Genomic DNA, 10,852 nt, shown 5'->3' on the forward strand with positions numbered 1-10,852 from the left:
TAAGTAATTGCCCTAGCAGTGATTTAATTAATACAGTCACTTTGTGATTATTTTGGAAGTCTAGGCAGCCAGGAAATCAACAAGTGATCTTCTTACAATAAATTTATGTCATCAAAATTCCTTTAAACTCTTTTAATACCCTCTGAAAGCTATCTGACTGACCTCGGCAGGTTTGATTATTTCATACTCAACTGTTGTTTTGATAACCCACACCTGGAATGTGGGAAAGAGATAGAGTACTTCTTTTCAGATCTGTGGTTTAAAGCTACTGTCCAAAGTACAATTAGAGGAGTTCAGATTCTGTGTTTACCCCCTGCCTTCAGACAGGTTTGCTGATTATTTTGGTCTAATAGGAGCTTTAGGCCAGCTTCTTCAATGCAAAGCACCTGTGTCAGAGCTAAAATTTTTGTAGATATGAACTTCATAGACAAACTAAAACAAAAGTTATTATAAGATGCATTATGTGTATGTGAGCTAATCTCTTCATGCTTCTATCACCGTTTCTGATAAATGAGGGAAATGGTAACAAATCCCACATTAGAGAATCCTTGCAAGAGCTGGAGATAATTATATGTTAGTAAATACACAAGTCTTTGAAAAGAAGAAATCAAAGCTTACACTTGGCACTGGAGGAATGAAAAGAATGTCTCACAATTTGCAACTTGTCATTGAGCACTCAAAGTTGTGTGGATAGTGAGAAAATAGATTGTAATTAAACACTATCAGTTTTTTTTTCTGGAATTCGCTTTAGTCTTCCTAGTATGTCAAATACATTATTTCAGGTAGAATGAGAAAAGACAAGAAAGCAAGGAAGAGCAAACTTATTAATGTTCCACTTTGATTTTCCAAAGGAAGACTCGGATGTCAAGATGACAACACAGGAAATGCTAATATTATTAAATTAATTTACTTTCATCAGGGACTTTAAAAAAAGGAAAAGAAAGAAAGAGTTTTTTAGATTCTAAGCATAGGCCTTTATAGAATGCAAGGTGGTAAGTTTGCGCTGTAATAATAGATTGAAAGGGAATGCAAGACTCGGTGCTCTCCCCAGCAAGACATGAAAAGAAAACGGTGCCCACATGAATTAAAGTTCAAGTAGATCACTGTTAAGAATACAAGATTACAATACTGGCATACAGTTGCTGATACTAGGGAGATGTTGGTGGAAGGTGAGAAGCCAGGAAAGTTCAGAGATATGCCAGAGAATAAAACCATAATTAAAGATTTCCCGAGCCATATAGAGGACCATGATGAATTAAAGATGAGTTTATTCTCCAGTATTGAGATAGATACTGTAAAACAGAAATGAAATAGTCACAATGAGAGCTTGAATGTTAGGTAACAGCTTCTTAGAGGAGAATTTTTCTGAACTATTTACTTTCACTTATATTTCTTCAAAGATAGACATAAAAATTATATGTTGATTTGCATGTTCATGTCTTTACTTTACAGAATCTTATTTGATTAAAAGATATCATATACTGGTTCTATGCTGTTAGTATTCCTTATCATCAAACTATCAGAAACATTTTAAAAAACATTTTCTAGCATTAACTTGATATATAACAAATAAGTAAACATACCTGAGACAATAATATTTAGTTGTTTTTAAATCAGATTGTAGAACCAATGCATTTTATTCTACATATTTATTCTATTCTAATTATGTAGTTGAATAAAAATTTGGCATGCTGATGACATCAACCAACGTCAATTATTCATTATTTGCAGCACATTTACTTTTTTGCTGCGGAAGCTCCTTCTGCTCCTTCAACCAGTACCTACTGATATACCAGCCCATTGAGGCGTAGTCTCTCTCTCTCTCAAAAAGCAGCGGCTGTCCTCCACTCTCTCTCTGGCTTCCGGCTCCGCTTCCAGCTCCTAGACTCCTTTCCTGATTGCACAGAGAGGCTGTTGTCTGGGACGGTAATCTGTAAGTTTTTTTTCCCTTTGAATAAATAACCATTCTATTAATCCTAATTCCAAACTGGTGTGGGATTGTTTGTGATTTACACCTTCACTTTTTATAGTTACACAGGTTCCCTTTAACATAACCTATGCTGTCACAGTAAATCCAAACAGGATAAGTGGTATACCTCTCCCAAATACTGACTGATTCCAGTTTTCTGCTAATTATTAAAGACTACTTCATACTGATTCAATAAAGGTCTTTCACCTTGAATATAATGGCACTTTTCTAAGATGCTTTCAACTAACTCAATGTCTCAGTGAAACACATAGGACCCTTTTCAGTATCTGGGTCTCAGAGATTGTGCAAAGAAAACTGTATGACTTCGCAGGTTTATACTCAAAAGCTGACACTGTTTGCTGATGTATCATGACTTACAAAGTCATTTTTGGCCAAGCATGTGTTTGCTACCAGTCTGTAATGTCAGTCATTTATCAATTTATCTTTGTTCACCTAATACACCTGTAACCAGCACAAAGAAGAACATGCACTTTTACTTCTGGGCCTTTTATTTCATTTCTTCCTCTAATTTCATATTTTTTCTTCCCTTTGCATAAATCAGCTATTTTACTGAATGAAACGAATGTGCAGGGTTAAACTTACAGCTTTTAGTTGCTGTATTCAAGGGCACTCAGGGCAACAGAGTTTTTACAGGCTGAAAATAGTTGGGCTCATAGAGTAGATCCAAGTATTCTTATTCTAGGATGCATTAGTCTTTACATTTATTTACTTTGTGGAAAGTTAGTTGCATGTAACTTTCTATAAATTTCAGAGTGATCAGTAGGAACTCTTATCCTCACAATCTGATGTGATTATAAACATCATTGATCAATTAGTATAAATAAAAATAAAGCTGGGTTAAAGACAAAGAAACAGTAGTTCCCTCCTCAACTAGTTTAATCTCTTTATGCTTCCAAGAAAGTTCCATTTAATATTTATAATTTGAACACAAAACTCTGAGACTTATTTTTTTCTGTTTCTCTTTTTTAGTTAATTTTCAATAGCTATGATAAAAAACTATGACCAAAAGCAAATTGAGGAAGAATTTATATTTGACTTATAGTTCTAGAAGTCTAGAGGAAGTCACAGTGACAGGAATAGGAAGAAGAGATATCACATCCACATGCAATAAAAGACAGTGTGTGAGAGAAAGAACTGAAAGGACAGAGTCATGTACTCTTTTTTTTCTTTTTCTTTTTCTTTTTTTTCAAAGTTTATTAAATTATAAAAGTTTCCATTTCCTCCCCTCCTCCCAACACCCTCCCACTCCCCCAACTCCCTCTCCTCCTCCCTCACCATTCCTAAGAGCAGTCAGGGTTTCCTGCCCTGTGGGAAGTTCAAGTTCCTCCCCCCTCCCTACAGGTCCAGGAAGGTGAGTATCCAAACAGACCAGATCCCAAAAATCCAGTATATGCAGAGGAAACAAGTCCCAGTGTCATTGTCAATGGCTTTTCAGAAAGACTCCGGGCCAGCCACATTCAGAGAATCTGGTTGGATCACGTGCTCGTTCAGTCCCAGTCCAACTGGCCTTGGTGAACTCTCATTAGATCAGTCCCCTTGTATCAGTGGGTGATCGCACTCCTCGCGGTCCTGATTTCCTTTTTCATGTTCTTCCTCCTTCTGCTCCTCATTTGGACCTTGCGGGGTTCAGTCCGGTGCTCCAATGTGGGTCTCCATCTGTATCGCCATCCATCGTCCGATGAAGGTTCCCTCTGGTCTTGCCTTCTTTGCTCACGTTCTCTTTCCTTCTGCTTCTTGTTTGGACCTAGGGAGTTAAGTCCAGTGTTCCAATGTGGGTCTCTGTCTCTATCTCCATCCATCGCCAGATGAAGGTGCTATGGTGATAAGCAAAATATTCATCAGTATGGTTATGGGCCAAGGCTGGTTCAGGCACCCTCTCCTCTGTCCAGAGAACAATCTGGGGTTCTCTCCTTGGACCTGGGATCCCATTTATAATCAAGTCTCTTGTAAACCCTCAAATGACTCCCTTAGTTGAGATATATTCTTCCCTGATCCCATATCCATCCTTCCTCCCTCCCCCCCATCTCAGTCCCCCGAGTTTTCCCCATTCCTCCCCTATTCCCTTCTCTCTAACCCTCTCCTCTTCCAACAACCCTCCCACCCCCCATGCACCCAAGGTTACCTGGCCCTCTTGTCTATTTCCAATCTCCAGGAGGATAACTACATGATTTTCTTCAGGTTCACCTTCTTATTTAGCTTCTCTAGGATCACGAATAATAGGCTCAAAAACCTTTAATTATGACTAGAATCCACTTATGAGTGAATACATACCATATTCCTCTTTTTGGGTCTGGGTTACCCCACTCAGTAAAGCGTTTTCTATTTCCATCCATTTGCATGCAAAATTCAAGATGTCATTGCTTTTTACCGCTGTGTAAAACTCTAATGTATATATGTTCCACACCTTCTTTAACCATTCTTCTATTGAGGGGCACCTAGGTTGTTTCCAGGTTCTGGCTAACACAAATAGTGCTGCTATGAACATAGTTGAACAAATGCTTTTGTGGTATGATAGGGCATATCTTGGGTATATTCCCAAGAGTGGAATTGCTGGGTCTTGAGGGAGGTTGACTCCCAGTTTCCTGAGAAACTGCCACACTGATTTCCACAGTGGCTGCACAAGTTTGCATTCCCACCAACAATGGATGAGAGTGCCCCTCTCTCCACATCCTCTCCAGCATAGACTATCATTGGTATTTTTGGCTTTAGCTAATCTGACTGGTGTAAAACGGTATCTCAAAGTTGTTTTGATTTGCATTTCCCTGATTGCTGGGGATGTTGAGCTTGACCTTAAGTGTCTTTTGGCCATTCAAAGTTCTTCTGTTGAGAATTCTCTGTTCAGATCAGCACCCCATTTTTTAAATTGGGTTAATTAGAGTTTTAGTGTCTAGTTTCTTGAGTTCTTTGTATATTTTGGAGATCAGGCCTTTATCTTATGAGGGGTTGGTAAAGATCTTCTCCCAGTCAGAAGGTAGCCTTTTTGTCTTACTGACAGTGTCCTTTGCTTTACAGAAGCTTCTCAGTTTCAGGAGGTCCCATTTATTCATTGATTCTCTTATTGTCTGTGCTACTGGTGTTCTACCTAGGAAGTGGTCTCTTGTGCCTATGTCTTGTAGACTACTTCCCACTTTCTCTTCTGTCTGGTTCAAAGTGGTCAGATTAATGTTGAGGTCTTTAATCCATTTGGACTTGATTTTTGTGCATGGTGATAGATATGGATCTACTTTCATTCTTCTACAGGTTGACATCCAGTTATGCCAGCACCATTTGTTAAAGATGCTTTCCTTCTTCCATTGCATACCTTTTAGCCCCCTTGTCGAAAATCAAGTGTTCATAGGTTTGTGGGTTAATATCTGGGTCTTCTATTCGATTCCATAGGTCGACTTCTCTGTTCTTATGCCAGTACCAAGCTGTTTTCAATACTGTAGCTCTGAAATAGAGTTTGAAGTCAGGGGTGGTTATATATCCAGAAGTTCCTTTATTATATAAGATTGTTTTGGCTATCCTGGGTTTTTTGTTTTTCTATATAAAATTAATTATTATTCTCTCAAGGTCTGTGAAGAAGTTTGATGGGATTTTGATGGGGATTGCATTGAATCTATAGATTACTCTTGGTAGAATTGCCATTTTTACTATGTTGATCCTCCCAATCCAAGAGCTAGGGAGATCTTTCCATTTTCTGGTATCCTCCTCAATTTCTTTCTTCAAAGACTTAAAGTTCTTGTCCAATAGGTCTTTCACTTCCTTGATCAGAGTTATCCCAAGATATTTTATGCTATTTGTGGCTATCGTGAAAGGTGAAGTTTCTCTGATTTCCCTCCCTGCTTCATTATCCTTTGTGTATAGGAGGGCAACTGATTTTTTGGAGTTGATTTTGTATCCTGCCACGTTACTAAAGGTGTTTATCAGCTGTAGGAGTTCTTTGGTAGAGTTTTTGGGGTCGCTCATGTATACTATCACATCATCTGCAAATAACGAGAGTTTAACTTCTTCCTTTCCAATTCGAAAACCCTTGATCCCCTTATGTTGTCTTATTGCTATTGCTAGAACTTCTAGCACTATATTGAAGAGGTATGGGGAGAGTGGACAGCAATATCGTATTCCTGATTTCAATGGAATGGCTTTGAGTTTCTCTCCATTCAGTTTGATATTAGCTGTCGGCTTGCTGTAAATAGCTTTTATTATATTTAGGTATGATCCTTGTATCCCTAATCTCTTCAACATCTTTATCATAAAGGGATGTTTGATTTTGCCAAATGCTTTCTCAGCATCTAATGAGATGATCATATGGTTTTTTTCTTTCAGTTTATTTATATGATGGATTACATTGATAGATTTGCGTATGTTGAACCAGCCCTGCATATCTGGAATGAAGCCTACTTGATCGTAATGGATAATTTTTCTAATGTGTTCTTGGAATCGGTTTGCCAGGATTTTGTTGAGAGTTTTTGCATCAATGTTCATGAGTGAGATTGGCCTATAATTCTCTTTCTTGGTTGTGTCTTTATGTGGTTTTGGTATAAGGGTAACTGTAGCTTCATAAAAAAAGTTTGGCAATGACTCTTCTGTTTCTATATTGTGAAATACCTTAAGGAGTATAGGTATCAACTCTTCTTGGAAGTTCTGGTAGAATTCTGCATTGAAACCATCTGGCCCTGGGCTTTTTTTGTTCAGGAGGTTTTTGATAACCGCTTCTAATTCTTCACGACTAACAGTTCTATTTAGATTGTTCACCTGGTCTTGATTTAACTTTGGAAAATGGTACTTATCTAAAAACAAATCCATTTCTTGTACATTTTCCAACTTTGTGGCATATAAACTTTCTTAGTAAGATCTAATGATTCTCTGAATTTCCTCTGTGTCTGTTGTTATGTTCCCCTTTTCATTTCTGATCTTATTAATTTGAGTGTTCTCTCTCTGCCGTTTGATTAGTTTGGCTAGGGGTTTGTCAATCTTGTTGATTTTCTCCAAGAGCCAACTTTTTGTTTCGTCAATTCTTTAGATTGTTTTCTGTGTTTCTATTTTGTTGATTTCAGCCCTCAGTTTGATTATTTCCAGTCTTCTACTCCTCCTGGGAGAGTCTGCTTCTTTTTTTCCCAGAGCTTTCAGGTGTGCTGTTAAGTCTCCAATATGTGCTTTCTCTGTTTGCTTTAATTTTGCACTTAGTGCTATGAACTTTCCTCTGAGCACTGCTTCCATAGTGTCCCATAGGTTTGAGTAGGTTGTGTCTTTATTTTCATTAAATTCAAGGAATACTTTAATTTCTTTATTTCTTCCTTGACCCAGGGATCATTTGGTAGTTGACTGTTCAACTTCCATGTGTTTGTAGGCTTTCTGGTGTTCGAATTGTTACTGAATTCTAACTTAGTCCGTGGTGATCCGACAAGACACAGGTGGTTACTAATATTTTTTTGTATCTGTGGAAGTTTGCTTTGTTACCGAGTATGTGGTCAATTTTTGAGAAGGTTCCATGAGCTGCAGAGAAGAAGTTATATTCTTTCCTACTTGGGTGAAATGTTCTATAGATATCTGTTAAGTCCATTTGATTTATTACCTCTAATAATTCTCTTATTTCTCTGTTTAGTTTCTGTTTGCTTGACCTGTCCATTGGTGAGAGAGGTGTGTTGAAGTCTCCTACTATTAGTGTGTGTTGATTGATGACTGCCTTGAGTTCTAAAAGTTTTTCTTTTACATAATTGTGTGCTTTTATATTAGGGGCATAGATATTCAGGATTGAGACTTCCTCCTGATGAATTGTTCCTGTTGTGATTATGAAATGTCCTTCTCCATCTCTTATGATTGATTTTAGTTTGAAGTCACTTTTGTTAGATATTAGAATGGCCACACCTGCTTGTTTCTTAGGTCCATTTGCTTGGAAAACCTTTTCCCAACCCTTTACTCTGAGTAGATGTCTATCTTTGTGGTTGAGGTGTGTTTCTTATAAACAGCAGAATGTTGGATCCTGTTTTCGTATCCAATCTTTTAGTCTGTGCCCTTTTATAGGTGAATTGAGTCCATTAATATTAAGTGATATTAATGACCAGTGGTTGTTGATTCCGGTTATTATTTTTTTGTGTGTGTGTGTGTAGTTTGTGTGTTTCTCTTCTTTGAGTTGTGGTTGTGAAGGGTCGCTAGATGTCTGGGTTATTGTAGGCAGTGATGGCAATGTTGGATTCCTTGGGTTGCGATTTTCCTTCTATTACTTTCTGTAAGTCTGGATTTGTGGCTACGAATTGTTTAAATTTATTTTTATCCTGGAATATTTTGTTTTCTCCATTGATAGTGAATGATAGCATGGCTGGGTATAGTAATCTGGGTTTGCATCCATGGTCTCTTAGTTTCTGCAGTACCTGTATCCAGGATCTTCTGGCTTTTCATGGTAAACCTGATAGGTTTACCTTCATAAGTTACCTGACCTTTTTCCTTAGCAGCTCTTAATATTCTTTCTTTAATCTGTATGTTTTGTATTTTGATTATTATATGGCGAGGGGATTTTTTTTTGATCCAGTCTATTCGGTGTTCTTTATGCTTCTTAAACCTTCATAGGAATATCATTCTTTAGATTGGGAAAGTTTTCTTCTATAATTTTGTTGAATATATTTTCTGGGCCTTTGATCTGTAGTTCTTCTCCTTCAATCCCTATTATTCTTAGATTTGGTTTTTTTTATTGTGTCCCAGATTTCCTGAATATTTTGTGAAGAGAATTTGTTGGATTTGCCATTTTCTTTGACCAGATTGTTTATTTTTTCTATGGTGTTTTCAGAATCTGAGATTTGTTCTTCTATCTCTTGTATTCTATTGATTATGCTTGATTCTGTAGTCTCCGTTCGTTTACCTAGGTTTTCCATATCCAGCCGCTTCTCGGTTTGTGTTTTCTTCATTGCCTCCATTTCAGTTTTCAATTCTTGAACTGTTTCCTTTACCTGCTTGATTGTTTTTTCTTGGTTTCTCAGGGTATCATTCACGGATTTACTTATTTCTTCAATCTTTTTGTTATACTTCTCATCCATTTCTATACTCATTTCTTCAAACTTTTTGTTATACTTCTCATCCAGTTCTTTAAGGGAGTTATACATATCCTGTTTAAGGGGCTCTATTGCTTTCATAATGGCACTTTTTTCCACTTCTTCTGGATTAAGGTGTTCAAGTCCTTCTATTGTAGGGTCGTTGGGATCTGGTGTTTTCATGTTGTTTTTCAGATTGTTGGACAAAGTCTTGCCTTGGTATCTGCCCATCTCTTCCTTCAAATGCTCTCTATTGGATCTTCTGGTATCAGGTCAGGTTCCCTTGTTGGGCATGGACTTGACTGACAGAATGCCCACCTTTCCTCAGGCAGGCTATTGAAGCACAGGCACTCCCTCCTTCTGGGACGCGCCTACAGCCCAGGCCCAGTGCTCAAGGCAGCTGAGCTAGGGAAAGCTTATGGCCCCAGGGGGAAGAGAGAAATATAGGAATTTGTACCTAGATGAAAGCTGGGATGGCAGGCAGGAGAGCTTAGCAGGGTGGAGCCAGCACTCCAGGGTAACCTGGGAGTCTATGGGGTTGGGGAAAGTCTGAGCTCCTCCTCGCCGGGCCCCTGCCGCGGGCCAGAAGCAAACTCACCCCTCTGATGGCCCTCTTCTAGAAGTCAGGGCCCCTTGCTGGTCAGGAATGTCACTGAGCTGACACCGGGCCACAGTCATATACTCTTAATGCCTGTCCTCATTGACACACTTTCTTCATTAAAGCTCCAGAAACTACAAACTCCATAACCTCAGCCAACAAAGCCCCAACTGTTTACATACATGAGCCTACAGGGGACATTTCTTATTCAACTACAAAATTCCATTTCTGACACACCGTAGATTCATAGTCAAATCATTTCACAAAATGCATTTAGTATAACTTCAGAAAGTTTTAATAGTCTCAACACTGTTCCAAAGTTCAAAGTTTCAAATCTGTTTTGAAACTCTAATCAATTTCTTATTGGTATACATCCTTACCCATTGTAAAATAAAATAAAATAAAATTATATCCTTTCAAACACCTTGACAATATACATTACCGATTTCAAAAGAAGAATTGTTTTTTAGTAAGGAAATATTGGATCAGAACAAGACTGAAACCCAGGATGGGGTACTTTAAATCTTTTAGCTCAATGTCCTGTGTCTGAGACTTCATGTTCAAGTAATTCTGCCAATGCCAGTATCACAGAATTTCTACTGAAACTCAGTCCTCATTCTCACAACTTAATGCAATGGCCTCTCAAAGTCTTCTTTCAGGTACTCAAGTAATGCCACATGTTGCTGGCCTCTACAACTCTCAGAACCACCAGATGTTCAGAAGTCATTATTTTAGTATCTTTCTTATTTATAAGGTCAGTACTATATGCATTGTGATCTATGTTCAACTCCCAACTTGTGAAGAATCTTCAATCCCTTGAATCACACTTACAGTAATTTAAGAAAGATGCTGTTTCTAGGAGAAAGAAACTTTTTGGACTCTTTTCTATAACAAGGAGGATGAATAGTTGGGTTTTATCTTGCCTTAAGGCACATTTCCCATTGTTCCTCTGAATAACAGGATGTTTTTCCTTAATGAGACTAATATATTCAGCAATTTCAACCTCTTTTTTTAGAATATACATTGGAGGCAATATTAAGCCTTCTAATGCTTCTTTTCTTTCAAAGTTATGCAGTTTGTATTTTCCTTTGCCCCATTTTGCTTTCTTTTTACTGTATCCCTGCAGTCGGTAATATTAAGTCAGCCATCAAGGTTGTGCTAGCCTGAAATCTCCTCCACCAAAATTAAAATTAGTCCTTTACTTTTTAATTTGGCTTTGGCAAGTTCTTAGAACAGGTCCAGAAGGCAGGCAATCTTTTG

The sequence above is a fragment of the Myodes glareolus genome, chromosome 3, assembly GCF_982192425.1.
Source record: "Myodes glareolus chromosome 3, mMyoGla1.1, whole genome shotgun sequence".
In the NCBI taxonomy this organism is placed as follows: Eukaryota; Metazoa; Chordata; class Mammalia; order Rodentia; family Cricetidae; genus Myodes; species Myodes glareolus.